The sequence below is a fragment of the Lepeophtheirus salmonis genome, chromosome 13 (genome assembly GCF_016086655.4).
Source record: "Lepeophtheirus salmonis chromosome 13, UVic_Lsal_1.4, whole genome shotgun sequence".
NCBI lineage: Eukaryota > Metazoa > Arthropoda > Copepoda > Siphonostomatoida > Caligidae > Lepeophtheirus > Lepeophtheirus salmonis.
Window position 1 is genome coordinate 37,756,135 of NC_052143.2, and position 20,841 is coordinate 37,776,975.

Consider the following 20,841-nt stretch of genomic DNA (forward strand, 5'->3'; position numbering starts at 1 on the left):
GGTGTAGTCGAAGAGGTTGGCATCGCAGCTGTAAAGAAGTTCAAAAAAATTCTAAAGTCTTGGAACGGAGAAAATGGGTTTCTTTCATTGCCGGTGTCACCCTAAAAAGGCTTCCCCCACCCCATTTTTAAGATAGCTCTCTGGATAGTCTGGTGTGAAACCCCGATATCTCTTGCAGAACTTGAAGGAATTTGCCCGGTCTGTTTTCTTTAATTCCTCCGGATCTAGTTTGTCCTTCTTGACAGAGCCCATTTTCTGCTCTAACGTTTCACACTTGCTGACGGCGTTGACAGTGGTCCTGGTTAAGCCCAAATGCTTGGAGTGCGTGAATGGAAATTCGACGATCACGTTCATCTGTCATTTTTTCGAATTGTACGTAAGCTAGAGAAATTAAACAGAAACTAAATCATATTTTGATGTATCGAAATATGATTGAATTTCAATCACGCAACCTTCATTAATTATTGAACTACAGATTTCAATGGACCACCCGGTATTCTTTTATTTGTGTCTATGATTTTTTTATTTTTTAGAGAGCGTTTTCCAATTTAAAAAAATGGATATGTTCAACAGATTTTATATTCTTGTCATGAGAGAAGTAGCATTTACGAATGAAGTTACAAAGGATCAATTTTATCTTTTTTTAGAGCCAAAATAAAGGACCGGATAGAATCCCGCTCCTCAGTCCTAGATAAGGCCCGAAATAACACAAGTTGTGACCATGGTATCGAAGAGTTGAGATCGAGAAAAGACAACTCCCTTTAAAATTTTGGTCTTCAAAATCAAGTCACCATTGATTAACAAGACCCACCTAAAATATTTTGGAAATATAATCCACTCTTTTTATTGACGGATTATTTTTTTAAATACGGAAGCACAGTTTTCATGTTAATGGATAATCCCTCTAAGCCTATTAACATCATGAATCTCTGTAGACATTCATTTAGATTCTAAAGAGTCAGTCGCAATGCTTTTGTAAGCTCCTTAGAGATGCAATAATCTTATAACTAAGTTTGAAAACAACTATTTGTAAATTTTTATAATACCTTCATTGACTTAAGTCACTGCACCTTAGCCTGCCCCTTTTTCAGGTAATTCTCCCCCCCGTCATTATTCACAATGATATTTTCTGCTGGATACAATCAAAACATTGACTTTTTCAGGCTATTTTACACGTGGTAAAGGTAATTTTAGTATTAAAAAAAGTATTATTGGGTAAAGATTATCATATTAAGGCCCTATATACCGGGGCGAAACTAGACACTTACACACTTGGAAAGAAAAAAGGAAATACTCTACCTTTGTTTAATTATCGTTTTAACAAAAATCTTTAAAAATCTATTTCTTATACTTAGATAATATCACATTGGTTCATTCTATTCGGTAGCAATTGACCTCACAGATGACGACAAACCTCTTGTGAAAAGAGTTGCAAATATTGCGAATGAAGTTCGAGTCCATGGGAACTCACTTCTTGTTGATGGATTCAACATTAACATCCGGAATGTATAGTGGCCACATTTTCTTGTACCAGAAAGGAATGTTGTTAGCTAAGAATGTCTAGTAAACTTTTATAGTGTGGGCAGGGGTCCAATCTTGCTGAAAGACGACGTTGCCGTAAAGTAAATTTGCCTGGACACAGGGAAGAAGGTTGGTCTTGAAAACAGTATGATTCTTGGCATGGGTACGTAGATAATTGGTTGGGTTCTTCTAGATAGGGACCTTGAGAGTATCCGCATTAATGATGGGCTTTACTTAGGAGCTTCCCTTCATTTATTTGGTCTCGTTGTGGTGTAGCCTCTTCTTAACATTGTAGATGGTCTTATGAGCTATTCCCGTCCGCCTGGCCACCTCTGTTGGAGTGTGACCCACAAGAAGAAGACTTGATATCCTAGGCCTTGAATCCCACTGAGAGGCACTTCTCGTCCGATTTCAGAAATTCAAAAAATAACAAGTAGATGAGATACACGGCTACCTATACAATTTCACTACAAAAACCTCTCAAATCAATATAATAAAACTTTTAAGTTTCAAGTTTCCACCCAGTACAGTCTCTAATATGATGCAAAGAGTCAAAGAGTCTACTTTTTTATATTTTTTAATATTTGGTTTATCAGATAAAAATATTTTTCACCTTATTTCTAATAATTTCAGGTATCTAAGATGTGCTCTATAATGATTTGCAGCTTCCTGGCTTTATCACACATATCACAAGATAATGTTCCTCCTTTTGGTTGAACAGATGTCACTGCAACTACTGGGGCTCAATTGTGATATGTTATTTTTGATAAAACAGAGGAACATCCAATTATTGAACACATTTTGGACTCTATAAGTTATTCAAAAGAAGGCCCATAATATTTTTGACTAACGCTTTCATTAAGTATTTTGATCGTCCCCTACAACTTTTTTTTCTGGAGAAAAATATTACCCCAAAAGTGGGTAGAGCCTACTACACATCTTCACCTTTTAGATTGAAATGCAAGTGTCTTTCAAGGCCTTTTTATATACGGAAGTTTGATTTTTTTTGCATAATACTAATAACTATTAAAAATTTATGGCTAAAAAAACATGGCATGAATTGAATCTAAAAATTATCTTTGTACTCGTACTTAGACGATTAATTATGCGTGATTAAAGAGACTAGGGATGTATCAGTTTCCAAATTTAAACACTCCATTCGGTTTTGTCCTACATTTTAAGGAAATGTCAGGATCGGATGCATTAGCGACCTCAAAGATACCAGGTAAGGTTTCCATCATCCATCAATCTGGACCATAAGCCTGGGGCTATATCGCTAATACAAAAATAACTTATTTGATTGTGATGTCAGCTGTCGATTCCCTTGTCTCACACTTGTTACGTCATGGCTATTTTATAATTTATTGGTTATGATAAATAAACGAATTAATAACTAATTATTATTTATTTATGCTCTGTTTCCAAGAAGGCAGGAATACAATTTTGTATTGATCCCTCGTAGTACATTACAGTACATAGGTATATATTGAGATACATTGGCCATTTTATTGATTCTATGAAGAAAATTCATACATCATATACTTCAATCATTACAAAATGTTATAAAGCTTGATTTTAATACAGTATCTATTAAACTTCGATAAATAATATGGCAATGATAGTCTGAAGTACTTAAGAGTTGGTATGATTAAATTATTTGCCTAATTACCAATTGATTATGGCTTGTTTTCTGTTTCTTTTTGAAGAAAAAGTTGAACGGCACAATAAAGGTACCGACGCGTCAAAGATGCAATCTTGGTTTCTAAGTAATTTGCTGCGAAATTTTTCGTCTCTGGTTATTCCGCCTCTTGGAGATTTTAACCCCATGACGTATTTGCCACCTTTATAAATTATTTATATTATAAAATATGTACCACTAGGTAACATGAACCCTGTAATATGGAAAACCGAAAAGGGTATTTGAATAAGACATTTGCTAAAATCTCCGATAGACGGAATAACCAGAGACAAAATGGAATACAATTACATTTTATAAATACCCCAAACAAGAACTAATGAAATCTGTGGTTTTATGGTTTTATTCGGATAATATAATGGAAAATAAAAAAATAAAAGAAATAATAACACAAAATGTAATAAAATACATGGTCGACTTCGGAATAAATTTAGATACATAACTAATTACGATTTTAGGCGAAATTTTGTTATTTACCGAGTGTTTATTCTACTTAAACATGTTTCTAGTTTATTAAAGTGTTTTTTATTTAATTGTTATTAATTTAAATATGCAAAGTGGAATTTGAGATAAATAAATATATATAAAAAACACAAATTAAAATAAATGCAAAAATGTTTGGATACAAAATCTGTTAAAGGTGATGATGTAATCAGAGGTAGAAAGGTATGTACCAAAATTACTGGTCTCGTCAATGTTTATAAAAATAATAAAAACTTTAATTAAATATTAATTAAGGAAAATTAATGATAGTTTATAACTCTTGTGGTTGAAAGATACTTAACGTTTTACTAAAAGAGTTCATTACGTTGAGTTGTTCATCTGAACTATAATATTAATAAAAATAATGCCCTGTTGATTACTCTTTCAAGTTTGGGAGGTTTTATAAGGAACGTTAAGTGGGCGTTAGGTAATTTTGCATCAGGACATTTTACCTGAATATATAAGTAAATGAGATTTATACGTCGTTTTTGTTAATTTTTGGTTCAAATTGATGTTCCTTTTGAATTTTTTAATCAAAATATTTAATGTGGATTAATTTAAAACGCATTAAAGAGTTGTTTTCTGTTGGAAAAATGATGGAATCATGTCCCAAAATAATTTCAATGCATACACCAACAAAATCTCACTATTTAATTAATTGAAGCCAGAGGCAAAATAGGTAATAAATTTAGAATAGTCAGAAAAAAACTTGGATAATTTGTATAAAGTAGGGGTAATAACTTCCCTGTTTTTAGTAGAGATGATGGATTATTCTTACTACAAAAGACTCGTGGATTGACGAACAAATATAACATGAGGCAGGATCCTAACTTCAAAAGAAAACAAACATTTCATATATTTTATTGTAATAATTATTGATTATTTTAATTTAAAAAATTCAAAGAAAACATCAATTTTAAACAAAAATAAACAATAACGACGTATAAACCTCCAAATACTGGCAACATTAAGAGACATGGGACCGATTTTAAGTCCCATATTAAGAACTGATATAATTCTACTGGACACTTGTGCTGTTTGAGCACTTCGTTATTGGGCTCTATAAATTCTTAAGACCAGTCCTTAAAACTCCTTAAAGGAGATCGAACTTGATAAGCTTTAATAATTTATGCGGGACTGAACTGGACCGTGACTGAACTAAATGGGACTGCAGTCTTCAGTCCTCAGGAAGGGCGAACACAACACTACTTGACACTGTTGTAATGTGTACCATTGTTACACAACTCACTTGTCCTTTATAAAATGAGATGAAGTTTTCTTTAGGACCATGATCACAAACTCCTGTCATTGAAACCATATTTTCCTCTCTAATTGAATTGTACTTGAAACACAGAAAATGAGAAGAAACAAACAAACGTATCAAAATAATTTGATAGGCTGACGGAAATGAATTATGGAAATGCCAAATGGGACACCAAAAATGAATGAATGGTTAATGTCACCATTAAAAATATCACTTAATTACTAATTTAGGTTTACTTGTGAGTGATTCCAATCAGTAAAAACGAACATACTAGAGCAGGTGTGCCCAAGCTTTGGCCCATGTGCTACATTGCAGCTCACTTAATGTTTATGTGCAACCCACAACTTATTCTTCTTTTAAATATGATTTTTTGAAAAATTATCGCTCTGCGAAAAAAAAAAACATGAGAAACCAGAGTAAAAATTAAATTTTTATATTACTATTTTCCAAAAATAGTCAAATTATCCAGCAGACCATTTTTAAAAAAAAAAATCTTTTCAAAAAAAAAAATTCAAAAAAAAGTTAAGCCCCTTCCCCCCAAAAAAAAAAAAAGGTAGCCCCTCCCCAAGGTTGCAAGATTACCCTTTTTTGCAGCAGTTTGAACTTGAAAAATTAAGTTTGGCATAAACTTAAAAAAAATGTATTTCATGGCTTTGTTCTATCAAGTCATTTTTCAAGAAATTTAATTTAATAGGCTCTGTGGGCCCTTACAATGTTTCAAGTGGCAATGTGATCCATCATATTAAAAGGCTGTGTATCCCTTTACTAACAATAATAAGAGCACAACCTTTTGGTTTTCTCAGTCTCTAAACGTATACAGAAACTGTGTCGATCTAACTCAGACATTTATAAATCAGGATGAAAATCAGTCCTTAGAATCCGGTTCAGCAACTCCATGGAGCAATGGATGAGATATCTTCTAGCTGCCTCTATAATCTTTATATAGAAATCTGAAGGAAATTAAGCTGTTTAGTAATGCTCATTCTGTAACGAGTATATAGAGTCTTCCTTCTGTTTGATTTATGAATGTGGCAGATTTGAGCCTGTGATGAAAATTGTGGAGGGATAAAAGAAGAAGAATACGTTTAAGAAATTCAGGATTGGCTCTTGCCATTCTAACTACAACTCTGCTCGCCCTAAAAGAAAAAAAAAAGTTGTGAAAACTGTAAATCAACTGAACAACAGGCTCAGTCATAAGAACGTTTAGCTTCCATGACTTTATAAATAGATAATTTAAAAGGTTATAGTCGTTTTCAGCAAAAAAAAAAAAAAGAAGAATGACGAATTAGATCATAATGGAGATGGTCTTCTTCGAATGTTGTTGCAAAAAATTTGATAAAGACAGTCGAAGTCTTATCAAAAATCATAGCCGACCAACGGAATCTAATGGTGAAATTCAATTGTTAATTAATAAAGTATATCTTGTTTCAGTTTTAAAATTCAAATTGTTCAGATTTTTTTATAAATAAATCCTTATTCAGTTTCTTTTGGGTGTCTAAGAAATGTGTGTAGGAATTTATTAGGGGTATGGCTTTAAACTATAAAATTTTGCGACTATGGCTAAAGGTGAAATTACTGTATTTATTTGTTTAAAAAAAATCCATTTGTTTTCCAATTTCAATATTTTTTTCGCAAACCAATATTATTTGGGTGAGAAAGACCTGAATTACTTTAGTCCATCCCCGGGGGACCCCTTCTAAGGGTTAACCGAATCATTTGTTTCAGATATTTATATAAATATTTGTTATTTAAACTTTTCATACATAAAATCATTCAAAAGTGGAACAAACACACTTCCAAAAGGCCAAGGTAACCCTTTTCTGCCATATAAATATATATACCTACAATCAATCATTGATGCTTTATATTCAAGTCATTCATTACTAATTATGTCTACATAATATATGGATACAGAAAATAGTCAGAAAATGTAATCATTATTTCAACAGATCTTTTCAATGAAAGAGTCAGTCACGCTTATGAAATGATATTTAATAAAAATTAAACCATACGCACACTAAATATGCGTCTGTCTTTGTAGAAAGAAATCATAATCAGATAATTTCATTGTTTTTTTTGTAACGGTAAGTTGTTTCACTCACTCGCTACGTTCATATAACAGAACAAAATTAAGATTATTTATAAAGATAATTATAGTCAATTATTACTTTTTGATTGATGTACGTAAGAGTGTGAACTACAAGGTTATAATTATCTGGAAGGTACATTCACGCAATGTCCGGAATAGTTACTACACACAAATAGTTTGTTATGTTACGTCGGTCCTTATTTAGAAACGAGGACCGGGGTGAAGTCAAGTCCAGTCTCACTTGTATCTCCTAAAATAAGGTAAAACAGATCATTTCTGACGTCATTGAGGGTTTTTCCTTTTTTTTAATTATTTTGCTATATAATAGAACAAATAATTTGGTACAAAAATATCAAAGGTTTATTTTATATGGTATATATAGAAATATTACCAGTGGATTTTTATGTGCGTGTGTTTGTCCGGGAATCACGGCCAAACCAATCATTTGATTTTTCAGAAATTTTCCACGTAGCTTTTTAAGGCTCAAGAAATGGTTCTGGTAACAATTTTTTTTGCTAATTAAGGCCATCGCAGCTTTTAGACAGTATTTTTCTAAAAAAAATAATTTTTGACCAACAAACGATTATTTCATATAAAAAAGAAAATAAAGAAGGCAAATATATTTAAAGAATGATTCTCGCTGAATGTTAGTACGTATCTTTCCACTATTTTTTTAAAGGAGATTATAAGATTTAGAGAAGAAAAAAGAAGAGAGAATTAGACAAATAATTTTTGACAAAAATATGAAAGTTGAGGGAACGACAGTTTCTTAATGGCCTGAACAACGCCGGTCCAACGTACTCTTCTTCTTTAAAAATGAGTGTGCATCACATATATCTTATTTGGTATAATAATTAATTAATTCCAAGGACCCGTAGTTCCCAAAAACTGATAGTCCTATTGAATGAGGGCCTTAAGGATCAGTCCGAAGGACCAATTGTATTAAAGACCGTTCCCATGAACAGTTCTAGTCCAAGTCAGACTCGCATTAGGTCAAGTATATAAGCAATGCTGTAAAATCACTCAGAAATGCATTTACATAGACATTATTGCTGCATTTCGGTGTACAAATTCTAGATTGGTCTGAGAACGTTATGATTCTGCTTAGAAAAGTTTGGTATATACTTTTTTCACATATACATTTTTTATGACGTCACATGTGTTTCCTAATTGTGAACACGGTACAATGATGTCATACAAATTTTAAACAGAGATAGTATGAATAATTTTCATTCCGTCGACTCTTTCTGGAGCACGGAACTCCGAAAAAGATATGAGACCAAAAAATGTGTCTGGAAAATACCCCTTCAGATCGAACCAAAAAGAGAAATTCGGTGCTGGACCGAGTCTCAACACTATTAAACAGACTAAACAAATAAAAACTGTGGATGTTTATTTTATGGTGCTAGGTAAAAACATTACATGGCAATTAATTCCCTATATTTTTCTTCTTGGACTCAAGCCCGATAGTTGATAGGAGGGGAAAAACGATGACAGGATTTACTTTAATCTCCTAATGTACCAAGGATATCTACAGATTCAATTCCTAATGTTATAGATTTATGTTGACGTCATTTCTAATCAATAAAATCTATAAATCATATCCATCTTCCAACGATTAATAAGAATCTCAAGTGCCGACTGTCAAGTTAGTCCTGTAATGCACAGCATTACACAAAAACTATTAAGTACCGTGGGGTCCTTTAAAATCTGAACACTTTGAATTTAAACTTTGATAAGATATAATTTATTAATTGACAATAGAATTTAAAAAAAAAAAAAAAAATAAGTAAATGTGTATCCGAGCTCTCTTAATCATCAATGTAGGCAATCTTAGCTGTAATCATAACTTCCAGACGGCGACAGAAGGTTGTTTGTCCCCCTCTGCGGATGTATTCCTCTGTCATAACGCCCCATTGATGGCTGACAGTGGTCTTGAGGGCATTGGTGTTTGGATGACAGAGAGTGAAGGCCTTCCCCTCGACAGGCACCACCAAAAAGGTGTAGTCGAAGAAGCTGGCGTCAGGGCTAGGGGGGGGGGGCTGGGCAAAAGTGTCAAAAAAAAGTCTTACAAATGAGGTTCTTTCATTATTGGTATCAAAAGTGGCCTCTCCACCCTCACTAAGCTTTTTCCACCCACTTTTTTTATAGTTATCTGGACAAACTGATGTGAACCACATAATTTTTTCCATGGGCCCTCATGGACTTGACGGGATTGGCCGGCGCTGTTTTCTTTAACTTCTTTGGATCCAGTTTCGACTTTTTGGATGATCCCTTCTTCCCTCCAACGTTTCAGACTTGCTGATGGGGTAGCCTTTAGTCTTGGACACTCCCAGCTGCTTGGAGGGTGCGAATGTAAATTCATCGTTCATTTTCAAATGTTACCTTCTAGACATATAAACGTAAGACGTAAGATAGATTGCTCAGGTTTTTTTTTTTTTTGTAACTAATAGCTCTATTATCTTAATTATTTATTGAATTAGTAAATGTTCAGATTTCAATGGAACGCCCGGTAGTTCAGAAACATAAATAGTATGACGTAACTAAATATCACACTTTTAAATAGGATGGAAATGTATGGAGATGAATTTTGCAAGGAATGAAATTACTGGTCAAGATCTTTTATCTTTTTTTTTTTTTTAAATATACCAAAGGTAAGTTATCATCCTTCTGGGAGAGAGAGATTTTTATACCACTACGATCTATTACAAAAATATTATAAATCTTAAAGCTATTATATTTGTCTATGTTTTGCCTGACACTACTTACAACAGCTTTTACTTATTTGTATTTTGATGCAATAAGTCCTTTTATATATGCTTTATCAGAAAAGTAATTTCTTAGGAATAAATCTATCTACGTAGTTACAATACAATTGAATGAAACATTCCACTTCCTTTCTTAACACATTCCTTCCTTAGAATGACATAACTTTCATTTTGAATTCAACTATTATCTCATGGCTACATAAGATACTACATTCTAGGCTTTCTTTTTCACACCAATTCCAATAAGGGGCCTTTTATTTAAAGATGTGGCTTCCTTTTTCGCTTTTACAGGGCGCATAAAAAAAGTAACCCCTCAAAAGCATCTCTTTAATTGAAATTAACACTTGACCAACGACAATCTATATGAGCATGTTCATTTTTTTCAAACCTTGACCATACACAAAAAATTGCCAGGCAGTCCACAAGATTATATAAATATATATATATTTAGTGGTGAATAATAACATTTAATTTTTATGGAAAAAAAATTCAAAATACTATTTTTTTGAAAAATTCAAAAATCCACAGCTCTTTACAAAAGAATAAAAATTAAATCATAGAAATTATTTTTTTAAAATTCTATTTAAATTTTTATCCAAAAATTATAAATATCCCCTGTTATTCTCAAAAAATTAAACAAATTTACAAATACTCTCAAAATATTAACATTTTTGGAAAAAAAAATCAATTTTCAATATAAAATTTTTTGAAAAAAAAATTCAAAAATCAAAGCTATTTCAAAAAAAAGAAAAAAATTGGGAAAAAAATTTGAAAAATCAATCAAAATTTAGAACTAGTAAATTTTTTGAATTTTTTTTTTAAATCCACAAGTCTTCACAAAAATAAATTTTTAGAAAAAAATTTCATCATTAAAATATAAATATTTTTGAAAAAAAATTTCAAAAATCAAAATATTAACTTCTGAGGAAAAAAATTTAAATTTTTAAAAAAATTTTCCACATATAATTACAAAAATCTACAATGGATCGTAAAATATATTATTTAAAAAAATACATTCAAATATTAAATTTTTTGGAGAAAAATTACAGAAATTCATAATTGGTTGTAAAAAATATAACAAAAAAAAATACATTGAAATATTAAATTTTTAGGAGAAAAATTTCAAAAATCAAAGCTGTTTCTAAAAAAATCATTTTCGGAAAAAAATTTGAAAAATTAAACAAAATTTAAAAATAGTAAATTTTTAAATTTTTTTTTCGTCCAAAAATCATTTTGGGAAAAATAAAATAAAATAACACCAGACTCGCCAAATTGTTTATTATCTAGCACTTGTGATAGTACCCAGCATTAATCTGAGTAATTAATGGCCAACCAACAGACAAACCTTATTTGAAACAATATTTTTTTCTTCCTGCGTAGAGAACTTCCAAGTATTGAGTAACTACGTGTGTGTGAGTGTGCCCAAAAAAAAAATGGAGAGTGACACTGAGCATTGTTGGGGAGTTCTCTCCCATATTAATATAGCAAGGTTTGTCTGTTCATCGACATTTAATAACTCTGGGGGAAATTTTGAGTATCTTTGAGTCCAATGTTTGAAGAACGCTGTTCAAAAACTTTTATTGCGGTATGAGTTGTTAGAATCAGTGGTAGGGATACGAAGGTGTCCTACATAACAACATCCATTACATTATTTTTTTTTGTCACCTGTTCATCTGACTTCTTTTCTTTTCTCTATAATAACATAATTAGAAATAATAAATAAACGGGAAAAATGGCTGCCTTAGATTATATGATAGGAAAACACAATATTTTATCGACACTTTAAAATAATCGAACATTTTGCTTCTGTATCTCTAGCTTTTGAAAAAAACCACTAAAGAGCCTGCATTCAACGTTCTTCTATTGTCATTCTTATCTCTTAAATAAGCACCCATTAAATCCCGGGATCAAAGTGAGTATGAAAAGTCAATATTCAATTCACAAAAATTGTACAAGGTAAATTAAAAACACTAAATCAACGGAAAGAATAATTATGTGGACCTTTTTTCTCGATAAGATGACTGATGTGTTGACAACAACTTACTCGTATTACGTGGTAACTGATCTAAATTAATACAACCTCCACATCTATTTGGTTTAATTGATGGTTAAATAGATAGGAATGTACTTTATATATTATAGTATGGATAGAAATGCTTGTGTTCTCAACGTACAACGTTTCTATTGATAGTTTTATTCTAATGATATTAAAATCAAATTGACAATGGTCAATTTGATTTCTTCTTGATACTTAGACCATAGAGATAAAATACACTCCATGACTTAAAGCCCTTCAGTACGAGCCTTTATATTATATATTTAAATGAAATGTATTTATGAATTTAAAAAAAGTATGAATTAAATTGAAAAATTATTCAGACAATGATAGATATTTTATTAAAAATAAAATTTTTATGGGGATATTTATATGCAAACCAATCTCCAGATGAATTTCGAAAAACTTTATTCCATCTACCAATGCAATTTTCATCGATTTATTTCTTTAGTTGTTTTTGAAACACCCGTCACTTTTTGATTCACAACTCAAGAAACTAACTAGTCTCCTTGATCTCCAAAAAACAGCTTTGATTTTTGTGTGTAGAATAAGTCCCCTTGTATGAGTCCACTTCCCAAAATCGGCACCCTGTCTTCGCCTGACGAGGTTCAAATGAAGCACCCATACAAAATTTCACCCTCATAGGTTCAATGCTCACCAACTCTATTTATATATATAGGTATACATACACAGAACATAATAACTCCATCAGATCTAGGAATGTTCTTTGAAGTCAATATACATCCTTCTACATGTGTGCGCGTCTAAATCTGAACACTCCTTTAAATTTTACGGCATGCACATATTCGTGATTTTATTGAGTTGAAACCGGTTTATACTTCGAGGCAAGGGTCTTGACTAGTTCCAAACAAAACTCTAGCAAAATCTAAGTAGCAACATTGAAACAACAGCTGATGATATGGAGAGACGTCGAGTCGCAATTTTGGAACTTTCCGAGCAGGGAAAAACTCCCACTGAAATTGCCAAGGTTTTGAACTGTAGCAGCAACATCGTTTACAGCGTGGTAGCCAAAGAGACTCCTGAGGTGACCACAAGATCTTAGTCAAGGCCTCCAAGGTCGGACGAAATGGTTGCTGCCGTGAAAACGTCTGTCGAGGACAAGAGAGGCAAGGTCAACGTCAACGGCCTCTCCAGGGAGTTCAATGTCAGCAGAAGAATCATGGACCGGATAGTTAAGCAAGATCTTAGCCTTAAGGTCTACAAGAGAACCCCTCGTCAAGCCCTCAAGCCGTAAAATTTAAAGAAGTGTTCAGTTTTAGACGTGCACACCTGTATAGGAGCGACCGAGGATAAAGCTACATCAGGGATTATCAACCTTTTTTTTAAGTGATGTATAAACTAATATCAACACATAGCATTTTTAGCTTCAGTGACAGGGGCATCCCCAGGGTTATATATTTGATGGAGTGTTGGTTTTTTGATTTTATTTTGAAAATGAAACCAAAAATAAAAATATTTTGGGAGAAAAATTTTATAAAAATTAAATTTTTTTTAAAAATAAATTCAAAATATTAGTTTGGGAAAAATTATAATTGAAATTTTTTCCAAAAAAATTTCAAGAATCCAAACCTATTCTTGTAAAAAAAATTAAAATCAGCACTTATTCACAAAAAAAAAATATTTTTTGAATTTGTTTTTGGAGAAAAACTTAAAAATCCATAGCTTTTCATAGAAAATTAAATTAAATTACATATATTAAATTTTGTAAATAAAAAAATCAATCAAATATTAAATTTTCTAGTAAAAACAAAGTCATTTATTTGAGGGGCTACAGCCCCTGCAGACAACCCTCAGTTATGATCCATTTTAAAAATATTCTTTCAAAATCTTGAGTATCCTGTAAAGTGCCTTTAAGTTCCTAATGTTGGTACGTGTAACCCATATTTGAGAACCACCGAACAAGATAATAATTTCTCCCAAACTCCCCATTTCTGGGATCCTAAGAGATACTTATGAATTTTAGTTATTGCATTTAACCTTTGTTTGATTTTAAATACTTATATTCGCCACGATATGGCCCTTTTCAACCATAAAAGCCATAATTTATAATTCTTATATTGTGAAAATCAATTTTGGCTACTTGAAGTAGAATTTGCAGTGCCTTCAAAGGGCTTATAAGAGTATTACTTCTTAATAGAAATTGATGATAACTTTTTGAAGGATGAAAATGTAATCCCAACTTTTAAAAAAAACAAAAAACATTCTTGCTTGCTATTGTGTTGACTGGCGAAATATTTTATTACACATTCTTATTTCATATGGGTTTTTGGTATCCCTGATTCTAAGTATTTCAAATATCACTGTTTTTCTTCGACATCAAGTATTATTCACTATGTAAGTGTAAATGTGAAGTTTTTTCAAATTTTTTAAGCCATTGGATGCAGTTTTATTAAGAATTTTTTTTATTATATTCAACTACTTTGTGCCTCTAACATGGCGTCTACGAAAACTTAATATTAAGGTGTTTATATGTCAGTTTCTTAACTGAAAGGTTGAGAGATTTCATAAATATTTCCCTTAAGGATAACTTTACATAATACAATTTTACTTAATTCAAATAGTATGTTTCACTTTCTTCCTTAACAGTAATAAAGAACCTTGAATTTGTTTAAAAAATAGAGATTTTACTTATTTGTTGATAATAAAAAAATTATATCTTCTTCAAATTAATAATGAAATTGATTAAATAATTGACGAAACAATTTTCTAAAAGGAACAATGAAATTTACTCAATATTTGGATGATTGATTCCTTAATACTGTGACTTGGATTCTCTCTTGTCCAACTCTTCTTTTTCTCTGTAGCTTCTCTACTCCTTATATCACCCATAAGGGTTTCCTTATCATTGTAAAATTTGTTTGTCAAATAAGTGATTAATTTTCAACAAAGTTTGCGAAATTAATTTTTTGGGTGATCCTTCATTTACGAGCATGGAAAGCAAACGTGATGCTATCGTCAAGCTTCACTGTTTGAGAAAGAGCAATCCATAGATTTTACAGGCAATAAAGCTCATGAAAATTAACAGATCCTTCATAAAAGGCACTGTAGACAGATACAAGAGGACTAATAATGTCAAAGATCGTCCTCGAAGTGGTCGAGCACGAACAGCAAGGACTACAAAAAAGTTCAATATCATAAAGAGAGGATTTTGTATAATGAACAATGAAAAACTTGTGAAGAAGAACCTGAAGATGTTCCCTTAACGTCACCTGAAGGGACAGGTCCTTTCGGTCAAATCCAAATAATAGAGAGTCAACCGAAGCAAGGATTTCATCGTTTTGTTGAGGTCGGAAATGGATCCCAACATTATCTATATTGATGGGAAAGTTTTCTTCAATCGAGAATGGGACAATATTTCCATGGATATGGTCTGTGTCTTTTGTGATGAGTTCCCTAATAGGCTCAAGGCCTTAGTTTCGGTAAAAGGGAACTATTTTGAATAATGTTTTGCCACTTATTTGTATGATAGTCAGTATTAGTGATGTGTCGATCCTTATTTATTCCGATTAGTCTAGTCTTAGGACCGGTCATAATTTTAAGAATGATTCTTGCAAGTGTTCTAATATGTATCTTTGAACACTTTTTTTAAAGAGATTATAAGTTTTAGGGAATAAAAATATTGAAGAGCCGACTGTTGAACTGGTCGTTCGCTCATATTTCATACTATTGTCAAAAATCCTTTGTCTTATTTTCTATTCTTTAATTTCTTGTCTAAGCCTTATTAAAAAAGTGTGCAAACATGCATACCAACGTGAAGTGAGAATCATTCTTAAAAGCCCAAAAAATTCTTATCAGAACCATTTTTTGAACTTCAAGAACTTACACGAAAAATCTCATTTAAATCCATTTGTTGGTTTGGCTCTAATTTCCGGACACACCTACAAACATTCGCATTATATATTAATATATATAATGATATACTAATGATAAATAATACAAACTTATTTTATTTTAACTTAATTATATAATTTCTTCTGTTTTATAAAATAATACTTTCAAAAAAGGATAAACACTCTCAATGACGTCACGGGGATGGATTTTACCTTTTTTAAGGACAGACAAGTAAGACTTGATTGCATTGGACTGGACTGGGTACCCCCTCTTTTTCTTTCTCTATTCAAATATCCTTTACATTACTGATATCGGGAATATTTACGAGGGTAATTTGAAGAATCCGTGCAAAGTCCGAAAGATATCACTAATGGCGCGTATCGAGGTTATTTTTAGTTAGTAGGATCTCTTGGAAGAACATACAAGTACTTTCAGCCCGATTCTTCCATTTCTTTATGTTTAGCATTCGTTTGAATCAAGAAAGTGGAGTGGAGTGATTTTCAAAAAAATAAATGAAAATCAATTTCGTGGGTTGATGAAACATTACTTTATTATAGGCAAAAGACCTCAAAAGACTAAAAAGAAGCTTGATAAAAATTATGAGGACTGTACATCTTTCATTAGAATAGTTTATAAGTTGTTTCAAAAAATTTCGGAGTGACCATATGGGCACAAGTGACGCTGAACGTTCTGGACACCCTTGTTGATGTTACTACTCCAGAAATAATTAATATCCATGACTTGGTGTTGGAGGAAAGAAAAGTGAAGGTACGTGAGATTCCTGGTGCTGTGGGTATCTCGAGTTGGGACCATATTTCTATTGATTTTGCAACCAGAACTGCTGAGGTGTGAGCTGGTTCATTGTAGTGATGGGCAATGCCTCTTTTGTGGGCCAATCGTGGGCGTTTTTCTTGCAGCTCGGTTTTCAAACGGTTCAATAACGATGAATAATTTGGACTTTGAATAGTTTTACTCTTTTCCAGATAGTCGATGAGGATTATTCCTTGCAAATCCAAAAGAGAGTACCCATAATCTTTCCGGTCGATTCCTCGATTCAAACGAATGCCAAACAGAAAGAAATCTGGTCGATCTAATTGAAAATTCGTGTGTGTCCTTCCAAGAGATGCTACTAAATAAACATAACTTCGATACTCGCGATTAGTACCATCTTTTGGACTTTGCACGGAATTTCCATATGACCCTCGTATAATCGTGTACTATTACCCGATGGTTTACAGTTTGACACACTGCTCTAAACAATTGAAATCATGATTACATTGTTACCTTCTTTGTAATAGTGGCAATAAGAAATAAGTATAAACAAATTTATATGGGATCAAATAAGCATAATAAACATTGTTAGTCTTCATTTCGTTGAATATGCAACAATTTTTCATATTGTATATAACGTGGATTTCTTCATCAGGGTCTCAATAACAGGAAGAAGTTATTCATTACGCAAATTACTTAATTAAGAAACATTAACTTCTTCAATTTTAACATTGTACTTGGAAGAAAACGTACCTTGTCTTCATTTCAAGTACAAAGTCATTTATCTATTTGATCAAGGACTACAAATGAATATTACTGGAGGCCGAATTGAGTCAGCTGTTGATCGCAGTCAAAAATTTATTCAATCCCATTACTCATTATCACTACTACTGGAGACGTTATAAGAGTGAAATGATTTCTTCAGAAGATTGGTTGAACAACACAAGAAGTTAATTTCTATTCTACTGCATCATTGTTTTGTCGGTCTTTAGTATGCTACTCCTCAGATGAGTGTCTAGTCTACAGGGTTCCATCAAGAAGGAGTGGACCAAGCTCGAGTCTGTCTACATAGTTTAGGCCTGCAAGAGATTTAGGCCTCGTATTGAGGCAATTATTAGAGCGGAGGGCTCACATAGTTTTAAAATTTGTTTTTTATTGTTTTGCTATCAGTAAAAATATAACAATCATGTAAATCCTATTTTGTTTATGTACCAATTTTATGTCAAATGCTCCTAAAATTTAAGTCAGGTATCAGTCTAATTTTCTATATTTCATATGAAATATATTATTACAAATGAAAAAAATAAATAAATGTCTGTTATAAACTTTAAATAACACAACAAAATATAATGATGAAGAACTTTTTTTTAGATGAGAAGTTCATCTTTTATTTATATTAAGAAATTGGCAAATCGAAATTTGCTTCTTTTTTTTTTGCAAAACACTGCTTTGAACAAATTTTTCAAACAGAAAAGAGTTAATATCATTTATGGACATTGTAAAGAGAAATACAAACCTTACATTATTTTTTGTGCGTGCAAAACTAAAAAAGTTATGTAGAATAATGTAGTCGAAAAAATAACCCCCGATAACTGGATCATTTTTGAAAATATAGCAAAAATTATGAAATAAATTATTCTGGAAATTAAAAATATTATTTAGTGTAAATGTGAAGGTGTATAATTGTGTCCAAATTTTGTTTGCATTTCGTCCTAAAAATTGAAAATCGACGTTTGCTGAAAAAAAGAAACAAGAACTGACAAATTATAAAGAAAATGAAAGATATTTTTGCCAAAAAATCATCTTTATTTTTCATATTCATATGCAAATGAATCTTCAGGCAAATTTCTACAAACTTTATTTATCTAAAATCCAATATATTTAATTGCAAAACCATTTTTTTTGTACCTAAAAAAAAAAAAAAAAAAAATCCAATTTTTACCGATTTCTTCTGGTGCACACAACTTTTTTAATTTTGAATATATTTAGAAAATGTCCTTATTCGTATACTTGTTTTTGAGAATCCAGTCACTTTTTAATTTATAGATGAATCCTCTATCACGTCTTTTTTACCTCCAAAAAACATTATTTGTGTTTTTTGTGTTGGGAATAGTTTAGATTTTTTTGTGTATTTTAGTCATATTAAAAAAAAAGAAACCGAAAATCAATTTAGTAACCCTGACAATTTGAAGTATGTTTTGAGGGAGATCAACTTAGCTGTCGTGACATTTGATCTGCTACAATCAGCTGTGACAAGGAGGAGGGGAAGAGGGAAATAAACAACGACATTGGCAAGAATTACTCCAATGTCAATCCTCAATTCAACTTTTATTCCAACTAGGACTTAAAATTATAATTCCACAACAAACCCTCAGGGTTACATTCCGTCTTATATGAGTACACAGGAATCTTCAATCAGGTTTGGAATATGATTGACTCTTTTTAGACAAGGGTTTGGACTATTCAGGAATTAAATTATAATGACAACTTCTAACGGAAAGAAAATTCATCTTTTAGATTACCAAGTACAAAATATATGGGGCCCTAAAAAAACAACAACACACGATTTACGGGGTGGTTCGAAAAGTGTCCAATCTAGCAAAGATACAAGACCTTTTTTTTTTGAATTTTTCTTTTCCAACATGGTGTCCTTGTAGTTAGACAGAGTTATTCCAGTGATACTCCCATCTCTCTAACCCGTCCAAATAGTACTGGACGTTGTTCTCTGCAAAATAATTGTTTTCGAGAGACTTATTTTTTTGGTTCACTTTCTTTGAGTTGGACTGACGCGTCAAATTTTAATATAACAAGCCTATATATATATATATTTAAAATTTTTGATTCTATTTAAAGGTTATACTTTCAAAAAAAATTAATGGCAACTCCATACTCGATTTTTCCCATTTTCACAAAAACATCCGCATCAACTCACTCAAACAGCTGTTACAAAATAACTGCATCCCTAAAATGGCTGAAACTTTGGTGACTAACTATCAAAAGATGCTAGATAGATGTGACTAAGAGACTATAAGGGAAAGAGGCGTCATGTAAATTAATCAAGAATGTTTTTTCTTGTCTCTAATTCTGATTCGTCTAGAATTTTCTACATACTTTATTTTCATCAGGTCTTGCGCAGTTCATTGTCATCACGTCTTTTTACTAAGATTCATTTAATGTAATTTAATAGAAGTCAACGTTTGGGTGATGTATTTTTCTTTAGAATAAACCAAAAACATAAACTATCAATTAAAACCATAGATCATAGTATCCGAATCATAAATATGCTCTAAAAAAATTATAAAAGTTATCTTAAAACAAAAATATATAACCCTAATCACCTACCAGGGGGATTTATATATTTTTTGATCGAGGCTACGTGAATCCTGAGCATAATTCATATACATAGTTTTTGTATACCTATTTATTTAAAACATCTTGTCTTATTTTTCCTTTTTAGTCTCTTTAGATCAGTGCCTTAGAATAGGAGAGTCTGGTCGTTATGCTGCTAAAACGTCAGGCGATTCATTAAACATGTCGCTCAAACCCCTCTTTAAAAGAATAAAAGTCATTTTCTTATCTATAAGAATAATTTTTCTGTGTGAAAAAGCTTGATTGTACTGCTTTTGAATGGCGGAATAAGTATCTTCTAGAAAATAGATCGATCGTTATGTTGTTTTCCAAACGATATACAACAAAATGAAACTTGGTTACGTGTTCTGAGGCGGAAGAACTACGTACCAAAAGGCTTCCATGTTTTATGTTCTGCTCTCTTCAAAGCAAATGGAGGCATTTAAGACCTGGTGCAAGTGTTTCTATTATAAAGAAGCAAAACCAAGAGAAAAAAAATAATTCTATGAAGGCACATGATCAATCGCTGTTTAGCTCAGATCAAGCCGAAGTATCCGCCTACAACTTTTCTCAAGTTGGAAAAGTTGGAGATGCTTCATCTGAAAATGACACGGAATCGGGACGTTGTATACTCCTTGAACCCTCCTATACCAATTCAACAGGTACTTTATTGACATCACGTATTCTTATAAAATGTATGAATGGTTAATATAAATCTAATTTGTATATATGTATTTATGACTAACATTGAATTTTATGTTTAGTAGATGACACAATTTCTAAAATGACGGCTACTCAAACTATCGAATTCTAGCACGATGTACGAGAGTGTTGCACACAAATTTAAAAATTCCAAGCTAATTCAGAGGAGTATTTATCAGTACAATAATACAAAAAATTTCGATACCTTGTCTCCGTGCACCAAGAAAAATTTAGTCCAGCTACAAATTACTTGTCGTACCTCAGGATACGACATGTTCCTTTGACAAATAT